The sequence below is a fragment of the Hippocampus comes genome, unplaced genomic scaffold (assembly GCF_001891065.2).
Source record: "Hippocampus comes isolate QL1 unplaced genomic scaffold, H_comes_QL1_v1.1 scaffold39, whole genome shotgun sequence".
NCBI classification, from domain to species: domain Eukaryota; kingdom Metazoa; phylum Chordata; class Actinopteri; order Syngnathiformes; family Syngnathidae; genus Hippocampus; species Hippocampus comes.
Window position 1 is genome coordinate 2,795,825 of NW_017842054.1, and position 19,221 is coordinate 2,815,045.

At 45.7% G+C, this 19,221-nt stretch overlaps 1 protein-coding gene across 1 annotated transcript in view; it reads right to left on the reverse strand.

The window, feature by feature from the left end:
* chrm3a (cholinergic receptor, muscarinic 3a) overlaps nucleotides 1-18,970 on the reverse strand; it is a 57,103-nt gene extending 38,133 nt beyond the window's left edge. The window contains exon 1 of the mRNA XM_019860253.1: nucleotides 18,298-18,970. The gene's annotated coding sequence lies outside the window, so the exon portion shown is untranslated. The remainder of the gene's footprint in view (nucleotides 1-18,297) is intronic.
* Between the last annotated feature and the right edge of the window lie 251 nt (nucleotides 18,971-19,221).

A 19,221-nucleotide genomic window follows, 5' to 3' on the forward strand; every position in this document is an offset into this window, starting at 1 on the left:
TTAACGCTGGACGCTGTTTGCGTGCGTGACATGAGACAACTGCTCAGCCACAAGATCCATTCAAACAAGGTCAGGTGGAGCTTTTGGCTTGTGGGCAGCGCAAGTCCAGCCGAGCATCTCATCGTGCAACGCTTGCTACCGAAAGAGCTGTCGTCGGCGAAGGTGGAGCACCTTGGCAGGAAATGAAAGCAAACTGATCAGGAAGCAGATGGGACACATCCCGACGCCATCAAGCAACCGACGCATGAGACCACCAGTAGGCTATACGCTTGTCACAAATTGTGACATAAAACCTTCTCTTTACATTTTTTTTTTTTTTAAATAGCCAAAAACAGGACACACTTTCAAAAAGCGTTTTCCATGGATAAATGGGGTTGGCTCTCCTCCACCCTAAAAAATAAAAATGAAAAATGTGTGCATAGATTTTAATTTGCGTATGGTGATGTTTCTATCAACACTATGTTGAGTACGAAGTGCTGCTTCAATGAAGGAAAATTCATGTCACTTTTTTCCACACTCTTGCCACGATCATCCCCCAAGCTCCACCCAGCGTCGTCATGGTTACGCAATCGAGGATGTGAGGATAATCAAGTTGCTCAATATTTTCACAAGACCCCCTGTCATAACAAGTTCGGAGGGTTTTTTTACAAGACACATACGAACCATTTCGAATGGAAAAAAAAAAACACATGAGCATAAATAACTTTTGATTCAGCTCTCGTATTGGCTCTCAATCCATCAGACGGGTCCTCATAATGTGTTGTGAGTGTATCCTGTGAGTGGCTTTAACTTTAACAGTCACAATGTGTGTGCGGGTTGGTTGAATTTCACGGGGGCCTTCTAGCTTCAATGCAATAATCCTTGAAGTGACACATACGCACGGGGCATGTGTTGGGGATGTGGGAGGAAGACGGAGCACCGCTGCACTGGAAATGAATTTCTGTGCCACACGTAAATAGGTTGAATTGGATCAGGTGTGCCGAATAAAGTGAAAAGTCTGTGCAGTCAGAGACTTGCTCTCACAGCAAAAGCAAAAGATGAAAAGGAAGCAACAGAAGAGTCGTGAAATGATCTCCGGAATGTTCCCGACACTCCGGGATACTCCGCACTCACTTTTTGTTGGCAAATGCGTATCCTCATCACGTCTGCAACCGCTTTGATGCTTGGTGTCAATGCTCGACTGAGCCGCAGTCAGATGAATGCGCTCAAAATATACGGAAAAGTGCAAAACATCCGGGAGCTTGAAATGGAAATCATCCGGAAACGACAGCGTTCTCTTCCCGTCATTAACCTCGGGGTAACACGCTGACCCCACCGTGCCAGCCCGATTCTGATCGCGTTCAGCCGAGTGAGGGTGCGAGGGTGGGTTAGGATTGGGATCGTGGCCCCTTTTGATGCCTTGACGCCCGATGTCTTTCATCACGGGCAGAGTGAAGAACACTGAGCCGAGCTGTCCAAAAGGACAATTAGTGCAGCTCTGAAAGTGAGTGGACAGCCTAAGAGGAGGCGTGAGGCGCGGAGGTGTGATCTGCGGCGGAAGTAACAAATGGGACGAGCAGGACCGCCATAAAGAGGTTTCAAGGACGTGAGCGGCTGTCGTGAACAAACAGGAAGCTAATTCTCGGTCTTAATGTGTCATCATGCGCAAATAAGCACCTTGTCCCCTGATGACTGCAACATTCCGTTCACAATTAAAAGCAGCCTTGTCCATGAATGCAGTGCACACACAAACCTAAGATTCTAACCCCCACCAAAATGGGGGAAAAAACTTGAATGGCAGAGCTCCACCAAGGCCAGACAATTATCCTGGATTCGCCTCATTGACAGTCACACAAACATTTAGCAAGGCACGAACACAGTATCTGTGATTTGCTGTTCCTTTTTTTCTTTTTTTAATGACACTATTTTCCAAATATTAATAAATTCGATACTAACTAACTAGCTTGAGAGACAACTCAAAAACCTACATGAGAACTCGCTAACTACGTAACTAGCAAGCTAGCTGACCATGTAGTAAGCTAGGTAGTTAACAAAGCTAGCCAGCTAACTTGAATTAGTTGGTGAGCTAACTAATGGACTGTATCAGACTGAATTTCCAAATGCGCCCCATATAACTAAAAAACAAACTTAACAGCTAGCTAATGAACTGGCAAGCCCACGACACTGATAACTATCTCAACATCTACCCACCAAGCAAACAAACTCGACCATTAGCAAACAAGATCTGTAACGAACTCGACAGCTAGCTGACAGACTAGCTTCCGTCATAACTAGTTTCACGCCCAAGCGCACAACAATTAGTTCGTTTTCTATCTAACTAGACAAACTAACAAAGTTCCAAGCTCGCCAGAAGGCTAACTAACTCGGGAAATAAGTACTTTGTAGACAGCTAGCTGACTAACTTTTTCCGTTCTGTTTTAGAACTTATTTACACATGTGACATTTAAGACCCTGAAAGAGATGTTCCTTTATTTCCTGTGGGTGGAAAAACAATAACACGAGTAATAGTTTATCAATATCGTTTGGGGATCCAGGTAGCTTTGATAGAACTGGCACAAGAGACTGAGTTTAAGAGCCAGCTGTGATGAGCTGTGCTGAGAGTAGACACAGACAACTGATGGCCTGAGGCAAAAAGATGCTCGCCTAAATTGCAGAGCGTCTTTTCAGCGGGCAGCGCAAACGCACGCATGCACAACAAAATCTTGAGCTCGCTCATCTTTCTGCAACATTTTGTCCATTCATCCAGAACACCATTTGTGCGGTCAGATGTCACTGATGCTAAACCTGTGAGAAGATCTGGGGGCTCACAATTCCTGTTCTCGTTCACCCCAAAGGCGCTCGATCAATTTCTTCTGCAATAAACTCCTCCAAAAATGCCATTACAGACCTCGCTTTGTGCACTTGAACAGAAACGGGTCTCACTAGACTCAAAGGGTTTCCTTACAGGTTCAGTTAAGAGAAGTTGAGGAACCAAATGTTGAGGCTCTGATCTGCTCACGTTCGCTAGTGTGGGCAAAACATGTCGACTGATGAAAGTGGTGCTGGGCACTCTAATTGCCCCACGGGGATAAATAAAGTTTTCTGAATCTGAATTTTGTATCTCTCCTAATTTTCCAGGGGACACAAACGACGGGTTTTTGGCAGATAAGTTTTGGACCCGTAGAATTTCTACATCATCCTGGAGTCTTCACTTTTTCAGTTGGGGAAAAACCGGGTTCAAACAGCTGAGCTCCTGTTGTCCATTACTGCAGCCACGCTGGCGTGAATGAACAGCTGAAACTGACACACACACACACACGCACACGCGCACACCACTGGAGGACTTTCGCTCCTTCAAAACAACCTGACTGTCTGGTCTGCACACTTTAATAACAAAAGTGCAACAGAGAGAACGACATTGAACTCCAATTGCATTGCAATCGACAACCCCTTCCTCAACCACGTCACTGTCCGTTTTATCTGAAAACATATCCATATAACCACTGAGGATGACAACCCGGCAGGAAACGGTCGAATATTGCATCTCCATGATCAACTGATGTTCGGAATCCCCCAAACCTTACTTACTTACGCGTCCATCTCCTTGTTGCTAGGCAGAGTTCATAGAGCTGCATGTGAAACTATCCACGGGCAAAGGACAACAACAAAATATTTTAGAAGCAAACAAATCAAATCCTGAAAATGAACACGGATTTACTGGATAGTAACATTGCGCCAGTCGTGCCAACACACCAAGTTATTGGAAGGACAACCAAGGGGCTAAATGGTTCTTGCTACTATGTCATAAATACAAAGGCACGAAGACAAAGGACAAAAACAACTCAATCTGTCCAACTGGTCATAAAGGCAACTCTGGAGTATAAGAAATGCATATAAATGGCAGCCAACTCTCTCCTTTGGGGAACTGTGATGTAAAATGGACTTTTTAATGGCTGGTAGACAAATAGTTGCTTCTCTGGGGTGGCGGTGAGCCCCATTAAGTGAAACAACCGAGTAAATCTGCAAATGTCTCCGGTCAACGAGAAGTTTTGCACTTTTTGACAAAAGCTGGACTCTCCTCATTGACCTGGCAGTATGTGGGGCTTGGGATACTTGAAACCGCATGCCGAGTGTCTTCTAATTCTTGATTCAATTTGACCAAAAAAAGAAAAAAAAAAACCATCACATGTTAAGACCATTATAATATCTACGTATCATATTCTAATTTCCACAGTAGGGTTTTCATGGCAGTGTTGGTTGTTGCCCAACTCGACTGAGAAGTGACTTCGAGTCGATGTAAACATGTTGGAGAGGAGGCGATGCGAAATAAATAAAGTTGAAAAATCAATATCGAGTTGTAGTTTAAATGTCTGCGCGGCCAGACGCGCCCTTTCTCTTCCCGAAAAATGCTGCTGCTTTGCCGTCACACTCAAGTTTGACCTTTCTCATGCGAAGGGGGACGTCAAGTGCACTGGAATAGGACACCGGCAGTGAGACAAAACCGGCATGTCACATTGTTGTGTTGCATTGTCGTCGCTTCCAAAAGAGGGAAACGGTGCAATAACAAAAAAAAAAAAAAAACAAGCGTGATTTCGGGATGGGCGAGCAAAGTATGTCAAATGTTCAGTCAGTAAAACCACAACAACAACAACAACAACAACATGCACCAGCGACAACGGCCTAATTCGAAAGCCCGCTCAGCCGCTCCTATTTGCTGGCTGCTCCGAGTGAAACAAACACAGAAAAGCTTCTGCTCGTGTGAGCCTTTGGATGGAGTCTTAATTCTGCGGCGAGCGACGAGTGACAGCTGCCAATGAATGATTCATGACGCCCATTGTGGCCGTGCAGTCGGGAAATGGATTTGACACAGCTAATGCCGGTCAATCCACATTTTTTCCCGTATGACTAAAAATAAATAATTTAAATTACAAAAATGCACATTAAAAAAAAAAAACAACCAAACAAAAAAAAAATTCCACCATGTCCTTCTAAAATGCCATGTTCGGGTTTGCGGGAAATGATAACTCCATCTGACAGGAGAGAAGCTCCCTCGTCGTCCATTATAAATGTGAGCGATGCCCTGCAGCTTCAAACACGCTTCCCTTTGGATTTTTAAAGGAGGTATATGCACCACCCATCCATCTGTTGTATATAGATGAGGTGGCTCGGGCAATCTCATTAAGAATGCAGTGTGTATGCCTCCCTGGTGAGGTATTCTAGGGACATCCCACTGGGAGGAGACCCCAGGAATGACCCAGGACCCGCTGGAGACACTGTGGAAAATTGGAGCATCTGGATTTCCGATGCCTTCTTTGGTGTGTTTGGGAATTTGGCACACCGCCGCTGCACCATGCTGGGCCTTCAAGTGGACACTCCTGGTGCACCTGACAATTTGGTGGCAGACAGTAGACTCATCTTGAGACCAGCTAAAAGCAGGTCCAAGTTGTGGCGCAGGTCGTGGAATGCTCTTCTTGATGGATTTGATCCAAGTGCAGGCTGAATAGGGGCCCTTGAGGATCAGACTTGTCATAATCAATTCATACATCGTCAGACATGGTCACATGATCGCGGGATCGAGGCGGTCTACGAGTGCCCACTTCACAGCGGCCAACTTTATATCATCCGCAAGGGGAAATCTTGCTGTCCGTTTATGCGCGTGCATCTCCTGCATAGGTTCCATCAAGAGTTTTGCTGCTTCCATAGGTAGGGAAGGAAGTTGGCTGTGTTCACCCCCACAACGGCGCAAATGCCTGTGCACGAAAATAGGGCCCTGTATCTCCAGACTGGCCTGCTGTGTTTTGACGGACAGCGTGCTCTCAGACAGGTTCAGGCAGCTTCTGAATTCCCGGCACGTCGTCAGAACACCAAACCTCTTTTGGAGATTGGCACGCATCTGCAAACCTCTTCATCTCCCGTGTCCACAGATCACCGTCGGGCTGTAAACTCAGCCGAGCGTCACAGATCGCAATCGCGCTTCCCCGGCTTCTATTTTAGGGCGGATCGTGTTTTACGCTGGCAAATGTTACATCATGCCCCCCCTGCAACCTTAGCCTTTCCCGCTTTTTGTTGCCGCGAAAAGATGGGATTTTATGATTCGACACGAGAGCATTTGAGGTAAAACTAAGAAGTAATTAAAGGGGCTGCAAAGTAAGGACGGGCAAACCAATCTATTCATTGATTAAATGACCTTTTAGAATTTCGGTTGATGGTGCGAAATGGCCCTTTGAAGCAATTGAGGCAAAATGGAGGCAAGCTTCTTGCCGCAGAATAGAGGCTCCCTTAATCCACTCTCGACTCGTTTGCCGGCTAAAAAAGTCCAACATGATGGCCACCTACGGGAAGTTGAACTCTACTCAGCATTCTTCGGTGCAATACAACACCGGGAATGTTTTCAACAAACATTTCACTCAATCCTGATCCGCCGTTGCCATCTCAATGGACAGTCTCTCAGTCAAGATTTTTCATCGTGTTTCCTCCCACCAATTTCTTGTCAGTCAGAGCTTTGGAGTCACTTTACCGTATTTTTTGACAGAGCACAAAAAGTGATCGTCTTAAATATTTTTGGGAGGCCGATGCAGATTGCGATATTTGGCAGTGTAAAATGCCGATAACTGCTTAACTGGCCAAGCAATTGAAAAAGAAAAAAATATATATATTTTGGTCACTTTCAATAAAAATATCAATTAGAGGCAAAACATTTGAATGATTAACAAAAGGAGAATTAATTGGGAAAAAATTGCCTGATTTTTTTGGGGCAGATTTTTTCGGGTGGGAGGGATTTTTGACTGTCATTGTCTTTTGGTGAAATGTGTTTAATCCCTCCCCACAATATCATCCGATGAATCCACCAGGCCCGTCAAGTCGCCTGTCGTTTCGTACGATTGTCCAAACTCTTCAGAAATGTCTCTGTAACTGGCCAATCTGGAGCGGCATGCCTCCGGATTTCATGGCAATTATCCTTCACGTGTCGCTCTGATGGATGAGGCGGGAGCCAAGATCAACGCGCCCGACTGTTCGGATGAGCCGAGCGTTAGCGTGGGCCGCGTCAGGTCGCCGGTGCTCGCTGACGAATGGCCGCATGAAACGCAAAAGGCGACTAACCTCCACAGGGAATTTTGTTGCTCTTTTTGTCTTTTCCTCAAGGCGGATTGAAAGCTAATCAAGGTGAAATGAGGATTCGTGTCTCACTCCATCAATCGGGGGGGAAATAGAGGACAAGTGCAAATGAGCGTTGGCGTTTGAGCCAAATAAAGAAACCGCGGCCCGCCGGCGTGTCGGTGAAACGTCCGAAAAAAATATTGCGGGCCTGCTAGCCGGTAAGACACGCAGACATCCAAAGAATGCCCAAGTAACACTTGTCGTAAATCAAAACGGCATTCGGGCTCCGGCGAGTCGCACGACAATGTGACATAATTGCAGCTGCTCCTCATTCTTGATTATATAACAAACAACGAGCGAGCAGCGTTTTTGGCCGAGCGTGATTATATTACGGTTTGAATTGTCGCCGCGAAAACGAGGACGCTATGATAACAAAGTTACATAACCCGACGGCAAATGTTTACCTTCCTATAATGGAGATGGTGCCATTTTGCCAAGAAAATGAAAAGAGTAACAACAACAACAACAACAAAATGGCGTTTTCGGTTGAGGTGATGCTGAGGTATGACGCTGCTTGAGAGAGCAATTCCTCTCTGGAGGTCACGGGACTCCAAACAAACAGCTGTGTCTGAAGCATCCGTCCACACACTTTGTTCTGATTGAATAACTCGATTAGAACACACTCGCTCCCAGCGGGCCTCATTCTTCAAAGGTGTTTTTGTGTGTGTCGGGCAAAGAGACAAACGGTCATTTGTTTTCGAGAAAGCTCCTGTTTTGGTTCATACCCCTCCGTCCCCCACTCTCAAGGTTGGCAGCTCAGGAACTTCGCTTAACGCAATTTACAATGTCAACTTGGCACTTTCGCCCCCCATGCGCCATCGTACTTGCTCATTCTCCCAAAAAGATGCTCCACTCACACGGAAACATTTTTGACAGGTGCAATAAATGAGTATTTAACGGATCGTTTTTCTGTCAGCAGGTCTGACGACAAACCTAATCATTCCGAAAGTTTTTTTTTTTTTTTTAAATTCATCAGGCGGAATACCTTCACCCAGGCGACGTTATAGCTCGGGGGTCGGCAACCTGCGGCTCGAGAGCCGCATGTGGCTCTTTAGCGCCACCCTAGTGGCTCCCTGGAGCTTTTAAAAAATGTTTGAAAATGGAAAAAGATGGGAGAGGGAAATATATTTCCAATACTGTAAAAATGTGTCAAATAAATATTACATTTCCACATTGGTCCAATATGGCTCTTTCAACATTTTGGGTTGCCGCCCTCTGCTCGAGCTAAAATGTCTACAGACCTTTCCTTTAGATTTCCGCATCGCCTTGAGAAGACGACTTCATCGACAACCTGATTACCTGCTATGATCTCTCACATTAAAGGACAGAAGTGAATGGCTTCAGAAGAAGAAAATCTTTGCAATGAGGACTGGTCCAAAATTCCTCCTGACCGTCGCACAGGCTTCAACTGCAACTATGGCAATTTTGATCCAAAGAGAGAGAGAGATGGGATGTGAGGAGTGAAGGCTGTGATGCTTCAAAACATAACTTTTGGTTTGACCGACGTGATGACTTTAGAAAGATTAACGTAGGCCAAGTTCTGCTACATATCCCGGGGCCGAATATGCACACACCCAACGTCCAATAAGTGGAGCTTAACGAAGGATCGGATAAAGAGCTGGGCGGGATTTTAAAAAGGAAGCCAAACAGTGGCTTGTGGACAGTGTAAATAACCTCCGCCACATCCTGATTATGATCTATGGAAAGCAAGCGTTCATATTTGCGGCTATTAAAAAGGTACGGCGAGCGGGCAAACAAGGAAAACGCCTCGCCTCCGTTGACCCTGCGGGGAAGTGGATCTGTTTGTTGACTCGTGAGGTCACCTTCTGTTCTCATATCAAATGCGCAACGCACGTCACACGGTTACTCCCGTTTTTGGCCGGTGGTTCTCAACGGGATTAAACGCACAACTGTGATGTGATGGGATTAGAGAAGGGGAGGAAACAAACGCGAAACTAATATGATCCAATCTGCTTTTCGAGTGTTTGAGGGCTTAAGGGACTCATCGAGACAAGTCGTTAGGGAGTTAAAATAACAAACGGAAGAGGGGCTCCTGCAAATCCAGCATCATGTTTTGGTTTGTACAGAAAAAAAAGATAAGACTGAATAGGCAGATGATAAAAGTTTGCATCGCTATCAAAATTCCTCTTCCTTTGTTGTACTGTTCCTGCTGGGTTTCTTTCATGATAAATTCAGATTCAGATTCAGATTCAGAAAACTTTATTTATCCCCGTGGGGCAATTAGAGAAATGTTATGACTGTACTTTTAAATCGATGCTGCTCCTAAATCTGTCTCGCACATTTTCCTTATGAAGTATTTTTTCTTTTTTTGGGTCAGTTTGGGAATGCCTGTCATCTTAAAAACGCTTGAATTAATTACGATATTTCACGAGCAGTGGACGATGGACCCCACCGATACTGCCACGTGTCAACCCAGATCCCCGGCGTGTGAGCGAAGCGGACTTGCAAACCATTATCCCGACATGCTGCCCTGTTCGTTATCGGGACGGACATCATTTCTAACCACAACCAAGGCCAAGTGTGAGTCCGTTCCCATGGAATCGCATCTTTGGCGTTTGCGGAGGACGTGGTCATGGGGGTGATGGTTCTCAGTCAAAATAGGAAGAATCGCAACCTTGGTTGGAGTAGTTCTTGTCTCTCAGGGTCTTCTTTACAACGTTCGATCGATGTTGGTCATGAGCTTTGGGTAGTGACAGAATGGACGCGGATACAAGTCTGGAAACCATCGGCCAGATGTCCGAGATCACGCTTGAAAAATGGGTGAGGAGCTTCTCCAGATCGAGAGACACTTGGGCGACTGTTTCAGATGGCGCCTGGAATGGATTTTATGTTCAAGCAGGATCAGACCTCGGGGCAGTTCTAGAACACACTGGCAGGACTAGAATATGTCCCTTGCTTGGGAATATTATGGTATCAACTCAGTGGAAGTAGAGGTGGCCAGAGACAGGCAAGGGCCGGCCATCCCTGCTTGAGCTGCTGTCCCCGCTACCAATGACGCAATGTATCAATTTAGCGATGGACAGATTGAAACTTCAGTGCAACCAAGAGCAAGAATAGTTCCTTCATCCTGGTCTAGTAAGAGACAGCAGGACGAGCATACTGAAGCTTTCTTATGTGCCGCAGGCTTTGCTATTTGGATCCAGGCTTCATAAATCGAGCTGCTGTCATTGTGCTATCATGTTTACATGACTTGGCGGACTCAAATATTGATGAAGAGAACTCCAGTGTATTGCCTGTAGATGCCATAAATATGTCCAACTTGGGCTGCGGTAACATTTCGGAGAAAAGACAGAGGAGAGCGAGCCAATAAACACGTACGCGTTTTGATGCCAACATAACCCTGCCAAAAAAATTTGAGTACGGAGGCGTGCCAAGACTTCATGCTCGAGTCTGTGTCTTGTGTAACCACCAAAAACAGGCTGCGTGCTCTTGTAGACCACTTTGCTAATGGAGAAGCGTCATCTTAAATTACAAATAAAATGAAAATCAATCAGAACAATCATAAAAATGTACAAAAATGCAATAATAATAATAATAAGAGGAAGAAGCAGCAGGAAGTCTGCACACAACTCGGGAACATTAGCCTTGATGCTAACTGTTAGCGCAACACAACAAGTGTCTAGTTCCATGGATGTCAACAAGATGCTTTCCTCCTCCATGCACGCTACAAAATACCCTTTTGCAAAAGGCCAGCAAGCTCAGTGACGAGTAAATGGCAAGATCCTGAATTATTAATTGTCATTTTTGCTGCAATCAAACTCCAACCAAGAACTTTTGCACTCGACAGTGACCGATTCTCCACCGTGGAGTGGAACAGTTCTCTTAAAGTACTCTTTACGTATGGCCGCCGTGGCGCACACTTGCATGTAAATGTCAGCAGACATTTCATTTGCTTGGCCCCGCGGGCGATGTGGCGCTCATTCATTTTCCTCACCAGAGTTCAGGGTCTTCACTCTTGGTCTCGTTGTGACTGCTACAAGTTGCACGATTGCTCCACTATGTCAATCAATGTCAAGCAAAGAGACGAACTGACATGTGATGGCTACACTAAAACCGAGAGACGTTACTTTGCTGCACAGTGAACCACTGCCGTTCCGAGGATTTTTAAACAATCTTTTTTTGGGAGTGGGGGGTTTAGCCCTCTGAAATTAAAACCCTTCAGTGTAGTATGTGCTGAGTGGGTGTTAGCAGTTTAGAACTAACATAACATCCATGCTAATTTCTGTTAGCCTGACCATGGCGTTTCACATTATTAGCGGTAAGCTAATGGCCATTCATTAGATGATATGGTTTCGGTGTTTAAATATGCAATGTCTAATTCTCCTTTGTTTTGTGTCACTTTTACAGCAAACTTCAACTGTCGGCGGGCAATAAACAGGTTGAAGACCATCCATTTTTCCTCTTTGGAGAACGATGCGAGCGAGAGGTTCTCGTTAGCACGCAGTACAGCTCAGAATTATGCCATACATTAGTTTCTCCATTTTTGGAGCGAAACAATTCTTTTCCTTCGTGGCTGAGCACAGAGGGGAGGGGTGAGCAGTCCCACACATGGGGAGGGGGAAGGAGATGAGAGAGAGCAAATTCGCTAACTCCAGCATACAAACGGGTGTCTTTTTGGGATGTAGATTAGTGGTTTTTAAATTATTTACTTTAATTTAACATGCTACATTTTTCCTCTCTTCATGTCACACATGTTCTATATTTTGTATAAAAATAAAATACTTTGTAAATTGTGTTCAGTCGGAAAAAAAAACACCCAAACATTTAAAAAATAACAAACAAAAAAAAAAACAGTTTTAGAGCTATAAATTTAATTCCATGTTTGTTCACGGTTATCATACAGTCAGAATCTAATATCAGACCATGCCTATGTGGAAAATATTGAACTGTGATACTTGGGGTCTCATTGTGCTTTCTGCCCAAAATTCATTTAACCATTCAGGTGGCACTTTATCTGCGATCTGTGATGGTGTCTTCCCCAAAAAGGAGCGCAGGTGCAGAATTCCCAGACACATCACAAACTCTTTGCAGCCACCTGCAGTGAAGCAGTCACGTCGCAAGGCAACTAGGCCCGAAATCTTATCACCTGTGCAAGTGGCAGCCGCGAGGCGCGCAAATTACTTCCCCATCGCTCGCTGCACCGCCAAAATGCCAAAGTTCCCAAATCTATCGTCAAGGAAAGGCGCAGTGGGGACGTCTCCACGATGTCATTAATCAATAGGATTCCTGCTCGAAAACGGAAGAAAAAAAATTTGAAGATGTTCAATTGAAAAATGCTGATTACTTCCCAAAATCCTGTCACTTTGTGTGAAACGGGGGGCGCACGCATATCAAATAAATCGGGCCAAATTGGAACAAAAGCCTTCCTGCATCAATAACACCTCGAGGTTTAAATGAGATCGTCTGAGGGCCGCGACAACCGTGGTCATGTTTATACGAACGATGACTCAACACACACAGAGTTTAACATCCCCCTGACAGACGTCATGATGCGGCGTAACCTGCGGTCGCCTTAATAGAGGCCGCTGCGTGCGTTGCGTGCGTGGATGTCAGACGGTATCCGCCGTGACTGGAGGCAGATTGCTTCTCTGGAAAACTTTCTCTCTCTGTCCCCCCCTCCACACACACACACCACACGCACGCGCGCAGGCTTGTGTCATGCGCATGATAAAATATTTTATGGAGATAGCTCAAGATGAGTGTTGCATTCAGGGCCACTGCGGAACCTTAAATTTGGGAGGATGTGGAAAGGCCGATAAAAAAAAATTCAGTGTTCCAGGACAGCATTTGACAAAAGTAGAGTCAAAGTTGACAAATGGAACTACTTTGAAAATAACAACAAAAAAAAAACGTTCATTCGGGTGCAGTGTCAATTAGTGGGATTCAGCCAACAACCCGATTAGCGATTCACTGGTCCTTTATCAAATGGCTTGTTTGGAACACTTGTAAATTGTGATTTATGAAGTCTCCCGGTGACTTAACTGGAACCAAATGCCGCTTCTATGTTGTTTTATCGCCAGCTTCTGTGAGTTTTTTTTTTCCCCCCGATGCAATTATGATGATATACGCAATGTCAAACAAGGGAAGTACAAGAAATGTTGATGCGGTTAAAAGTGACGGAGCCCGGTGGCCGGGAGCGACAAGTTGCTCTGCTCTAGTTCACGGTGGCCGTTTATGGAAAACGCTGCCAAGTCACCGGCCTAAATCAAGGATGTCGAATTCTTAAAATGAGTACGAAATTAGCAAAAGGGAATCATCAGTTTTATATTGATACCCGTACAATATCGACGACAACGGCAAGCTAAGGAGTGATCGTTTTTGCTTTATTCAGAGATGATTGCTGACTTCTTGGTTTCAAAATGGCCTTTCGGAACCACTTCGTGATGTGGCCGCCACATCATCCTGATGGACAATCCGAGTTAAAAACGATGCAGCACCAGAAAAGAAAAGTAGGAGATTCCGGATGCCGCATTTTGAACTGGTGTGACTTGTTCTTGGTCCCGAATGTTTTGCCTTTGGGCTAATTCTATTAAGCGGAACATAAAGCCCACAGAGTGGCATCGGCGTTAACGTTAAGAACAGATTTATTTTGTGTTACTGCCTTCTCTTTTTATGATTCTCCGCCGTGAGCTCCTTCCATCTGTCTTGTTTTTCACAGCGCAAGTCGTCAACTCTCGTTTGCGGGCATTTGCGCCGCCGCCGCCGCCTTACGCGACCTCTTGAGAAAGCGTTCAGCTGTCACGGGCGGGGAAAGCCAAGATTAAAAGACCGCAACGGCGGAGGACGGACGATCGTGGCGGTCATCTCTTGATTTCTCGGTTTTTCGCACTTTATGAAGCCAAGGCGCGTGTTCTTTTCACCATCTGGTGCTTGGACACACATGATGAACAAATTGTCACATGTGAGGACCGGTGGCATCGGTCCGCTTATCAATGTCACTCGTGAAGAAACAGGCTCGGCGAACTCATTTGAGGCTCTGCAGTAATTTCTAAATGAAAAACAAAAACAAAAGGCCCCCCCAAAAAAAGAAACAGTTTAGTGCTAATTCAATTCACCATTATGCTGGGGGGGGTGTTTACAAATCAACGTGTAATATGATCAATACCACATTATTCAATCATAAATAAGACGTCAACATGGTTGTGGGTGCGCCCATCACCTTAATTGATCCCTCGCCAACAGACTCTTATTGACAAATCGAGGCCGACTTGTTATTTACTAGGTGCAGACAGAGCACGCCCAAGAGAGCAGTCGCATATTAGACATGAATCAGAATTTCCAGAGCGAGGGAAGGAGAAAAAAGATGACAGGGGAGAAAAAAAAAAAGGTGGAGGGCGCTCAAAGAAAAACTGTTTGAAGCTTTGTCATGCGTGCAGCTCGCGGAGCGTTTGTATGGAAATGTGGAGAGTGAGTGGCGGCCCTGCAGGCTGTCTCTCAACTCCTCCACCAATCAAACTCGATGTTTTTTTTTTCTGTTGTTTGTTCCAAATGTCCTCGTGTCATGTCAAGGGAAACATTTTTGGGGTTTGGTAAACAAAATCGAAGTTGAGTGGCAATCTTGGATCAATTAGTCAATCGGACAGCTCTTATATGTCGATAATCGGACGTCATTTGAGCAAGTGGGTTGCGGACGGGTTTTTTTTTTTTTTTTTTTTTTGGAACTTCTTGAATCACCCTCCCTTGTCCTTGCCCGTGCCGTGATCTTTGCAGTACAGCGCGTGCGCACGCGCGCTTGTATTATCTGGCGCGGTGCGTGCACCGCTGTGTGCCGAACATGCACGATATCTCAAGACAAACATGGAGTGGCACCGCTAACGGCCCTAAAGTGAGCGCCTTATTGCCGCCGTGCGTGTGACAGCTTGATAAAGGTCAAACACCGTCAGCGTCAGTGTGGCACGCATGATTAGTTTGCGATTAAAAAAAAAAAAAAGTTTTCTTTGGTAATATACTGTACCATGTGATGACAGTTAGCGATTACAACGTTAACAATCCGATAATTGTGTGAGATATTCGGAGGATTATGAGAGAACGCCATCTGTGCTGTATCTAAATTAATGACCATCGAGGACCCACACGATGAAGAATTGAACTTTTCAATTTGCTTGTATGCAGATAATTGTGTCTCCGGAGGGGGCTGCCCAGCCATCAAGTGGGAAGTCACGACGTATATCTTCCGAAAATGTGTCAGTGAGCGAGACATTTAGAATTTCGCCCGATTGTGACAGCGTGTGGGAGTGGTGTGATGTAAATGAGGCGAATAGTGACATCACTGGTCAGCAAATAATACACCCCCCCCCTACCCGCACAGCAATTCCTGCGCCACACTGTCTGAAAGCCTGTCATGTCTAAGCCAAAAGGTAAGCAGAGCTGCATCGAGGGAAAATGCAACCCCAATAGGTGGCAAGGAACTATGTTGACGTGAGGAAAAGAGCTTCATTAGGTCAAGCAATAGCCATGTCCAAGTGTAAATAGAGTTTTGGCGCCATCTGGTGACATCCTGGTGTCATCCTGGTGTCAAGAACGTATTTTTAAGTGAGTTGAGGAGTTTCATTTCGACATCAATACTGCTTTGCCATCATCTTATGGCATCTATTGGCAATTAACAAACGTTTCACTTCTCGTGGCACGGCTGAGTCTCGATTTCCTGCAAATAGCGGAGGTTCACGATAGCGTAAAAAGTTTTCGCGTTCCTGCTATATGAAATCAAATAAAAGAGAGCGACACCGCTCTATCCGGGCTAAAAGTCATCATTAGCGTGGATCAGCAGACGTTGGTCGGCCTCTTTCACTGAAGACATTGACTGGAGAGTTTCATGCCATTGTTTTAATGATGGAAGCCAAAGGTCTGCGCTTGTGCGTGGTCTAAAGATAGCTGCCGCAGCTCGCTTCATTGCGGTCGGCGAAAGTGGATTAGGCGAGCTTCAACATCAAGACCAGCTCTAATGAAACCCAATGGGGGATGTCAGCCCGTCTGTCGGACCAGCTGACTCCTGTAAAATAGCAATCAGCGGCTCCTGCAGCTCTAGACGAGAAAAGTGCTCGAGTGGTGCCAGGCGGTGGCCGCGTGGCCTTGATGGAGGGGGGGGCTAATCCTTGATGCTGGTTGGGATGCGCAGCAGCTGAAGACAGCAACCGGGATAGCGTCTAACTCAATCCGTCATAAAGTGAAGCGATGGCGACATGTGACATCACCGCCAAAATCCGTTTGCTGCACTGTATCACCCACTTGCGAATCATGTCAAAGTCAAAAGGTAAGCAGAGCTGCATTGAGTTTATTTGGATGCCCAAATTAGCTTCTGGTAAGCGGCGCATACTCGTTTTCGCATGGCCGTGGTAGGGGAAAAGAGGAGAGCTTGTTTGGGAAGGTGACTATGCGCCACATACACACAGTGTACAGTAGTGTATGAAGTGCTGCACCCAAGAGTGAAAATAATCATGCTTTTTTTTTTTTTTGTAACCGCCCACACCAGCAGTATATGGGCATGAGTGTCAAGATGCTCACTAGCATAAGACAGGTGAGCTGTGTCAAAGATGCTAATGCTACTGAAATTCAAAGATGCTACTGCTACTGTAATTTTTGATTCTCTGGGTTTTTTGACAAAAGCATATCGCAGATATTTTACAAAAACACAGGAAGAACTGTGTCCAACTGGTGGGGGGGGGGAGCACAATATTGTTTGTCTAATACAAACACATTTCTTAAACCAATATTGCCTTGTGTACGCAGTAAAATGCTAAGCGATTGCTCAATAAACAGGCAATGTTAGTGTTAGCAGGTCCTCAGCCTGTAGCGACCACAATTAAATAGCAAAAACTCAAACATGGCAGCAAGCGGGGCCATTTCCATGTGGCAGCAAAGTGGACAAGTTTCCAACTGCAGCGAAAATGAAAAAGCACCTTTCTTCATCGAGCAATGCTCGCGATGTAAACTGACCGGCAAAACAATTCAAAGCTGCTTCCACCAGCACCAGGAATGCAAGAACAATGTTGAAGTGTCGAAGCGTGTTTACTTTTGTGACATTTTGGTTTGGCGGTTTGGCGGTGTGCCGTGGTGGCGATTCCTCTCATGTCCAGTAAGCGGACCACTATTTAGCCCCCCCACCACCCCATTGAGCTTGCATTTGGAGGGGGAATGTCAAAATGAGGAGCAATGCCGAAGTGTCGCTAAGTGCGACAAGACGCATCTATCAAGCCCGGAACAGTTTGCCTTCTTGTCCTTCGTAGCCGAGTCTGCAGTGGGAAGGTCCAAATAAACACATTCCTGCACCACCTCCAGCAGAAGAGAGAAACACACGCACGCGTGCACACAGCGCACACTCCACTCACATTAATAGAATGAGGTGTAATACAGGTGCGTTTTTTTGTTTTTCAAACATTTTGGGTCTAAACTGTATTTAACTTGTGTGCAGTAGTTTTAAAATGTAATTCATTCATTATGCAAGTACATTTTTTTTTTCATAAATGTAAAATCAGCGTCATTGTCTAAACCGCGCTTAAAATTGTAGAGCCTTTGCCTTGTTTTTGAGAACACTTAGGCTGACTACACAACAGTATTTTGGTCATGATGGTGGCGCCATTTTATTTATTTATTTTTAGATTTTAAGCAGTACTCTAAATGACGATTTGGGAGGTGTGTGCGTGTGTGTGTGTGTATAAAACGCTTTATGTCAAACCCCCAACTGGTGAATAACTGCGGCAATTGTGGGGAAATATTTGCACCGGCATACACACTGACACACACACACACACGCGCGGATGCCATTGCTTCTGCTCTTCGTCATCATCCTCATCACCACACACCATGCTACAAGGTAAAACAAGCCCAGGGTCACTTGCGAGGAAAAGGAGCGATCAATTCCCGCAACAAACGCGTGGCCATGTACGGACATCACAAACAAACAAGATTGCAAATCTATGGAACGATTTGCCATGTAAGGAGGCTTGTCGTTTTAATGCTTGTTCTTATATTTTATCTCTTTCCTATCGAATAATAATAAAATAGGCTATTGGGTAAAGGGGTGACATCACGAGTTTGCCAAACTTTTACAAATCAACGACAGCATCGAGCATCGTCTGCCATTTTTTTTTCCTCGCAACTTCATTGCACATCACGTAACTTTTCCTGAGTCCATCCACTTACCTTGCAGACATCGGCTGTTGCGCACACAAATGGCACGGGAGAGACAATCCAAAACAAAGCAAGCCGGGTTCGGCAGGGGGCCAGCGGTCCAAGTCCGCTGGCGCGGTCCCGAGAAGGATGAGGAGGATGAGGAGGCTGGGCGCCTTCCGCAATGATTCTGAGCCGCGCGTTCGGAGGCAGGCGGCGAGTAAGTAGCGAGCTTGAGCGCCGCGCGGGGCTTGTGGAGACAGCACAAGCAGGGAGGGATGTCCAAAAAAGACGCACGCACACACGCAGAGGAGGCGCACCAGGATTGGACAGCGAGGCGCTGACGTGCCGGCAGGTGACTCCTCCGCCGGATAAATAGTCCCCTCGGTGGTTCTCCATTGAGAACACTTTCAAGACGCCTTCCTACCAAACGTCCTTTGAGGGGAGAACTAAAAAGAAGTGATGTCATTTCAGCGCCAGGAAATTGAGGCAGCCATGACACCCGCGGTGGGCGATTCCGGTCCTGGAAGGCCGCTAGCCTGAATGTTTCCTTCCCATCTCTCCCTGTTGCAACACACCTGATTCAAATGATCAGATTACCAGCAAGCTCTACTGAAGCCGGATCTTGAACCTGTTCGTTTGAATCAGGTGTGTAGCAAACAGGGAGAGATGGAAAATATGCAGGCTAGCGGCCTTCCAGGACTGGAATCGCGCGTTCCGGCATTACCCGCTGGACATACCATTAGGAACACTTTTGATCTTTCGACGTCTGTGTCGGGCTTTTCCCTCACCGGTTGTGGTTTTTGCTTGACCTTGAACTCGATTTTAGTTTTCGATGGCAGTGGCAGAAATGCGCTGCATCATACGTTTTCCTCCCAATTACCCAGTAGTAAGTGAAAGCTGCTTATAAAAACAAATAAAATAAACTATCTCGAACTTGTTCAAGATGAAGTCGGG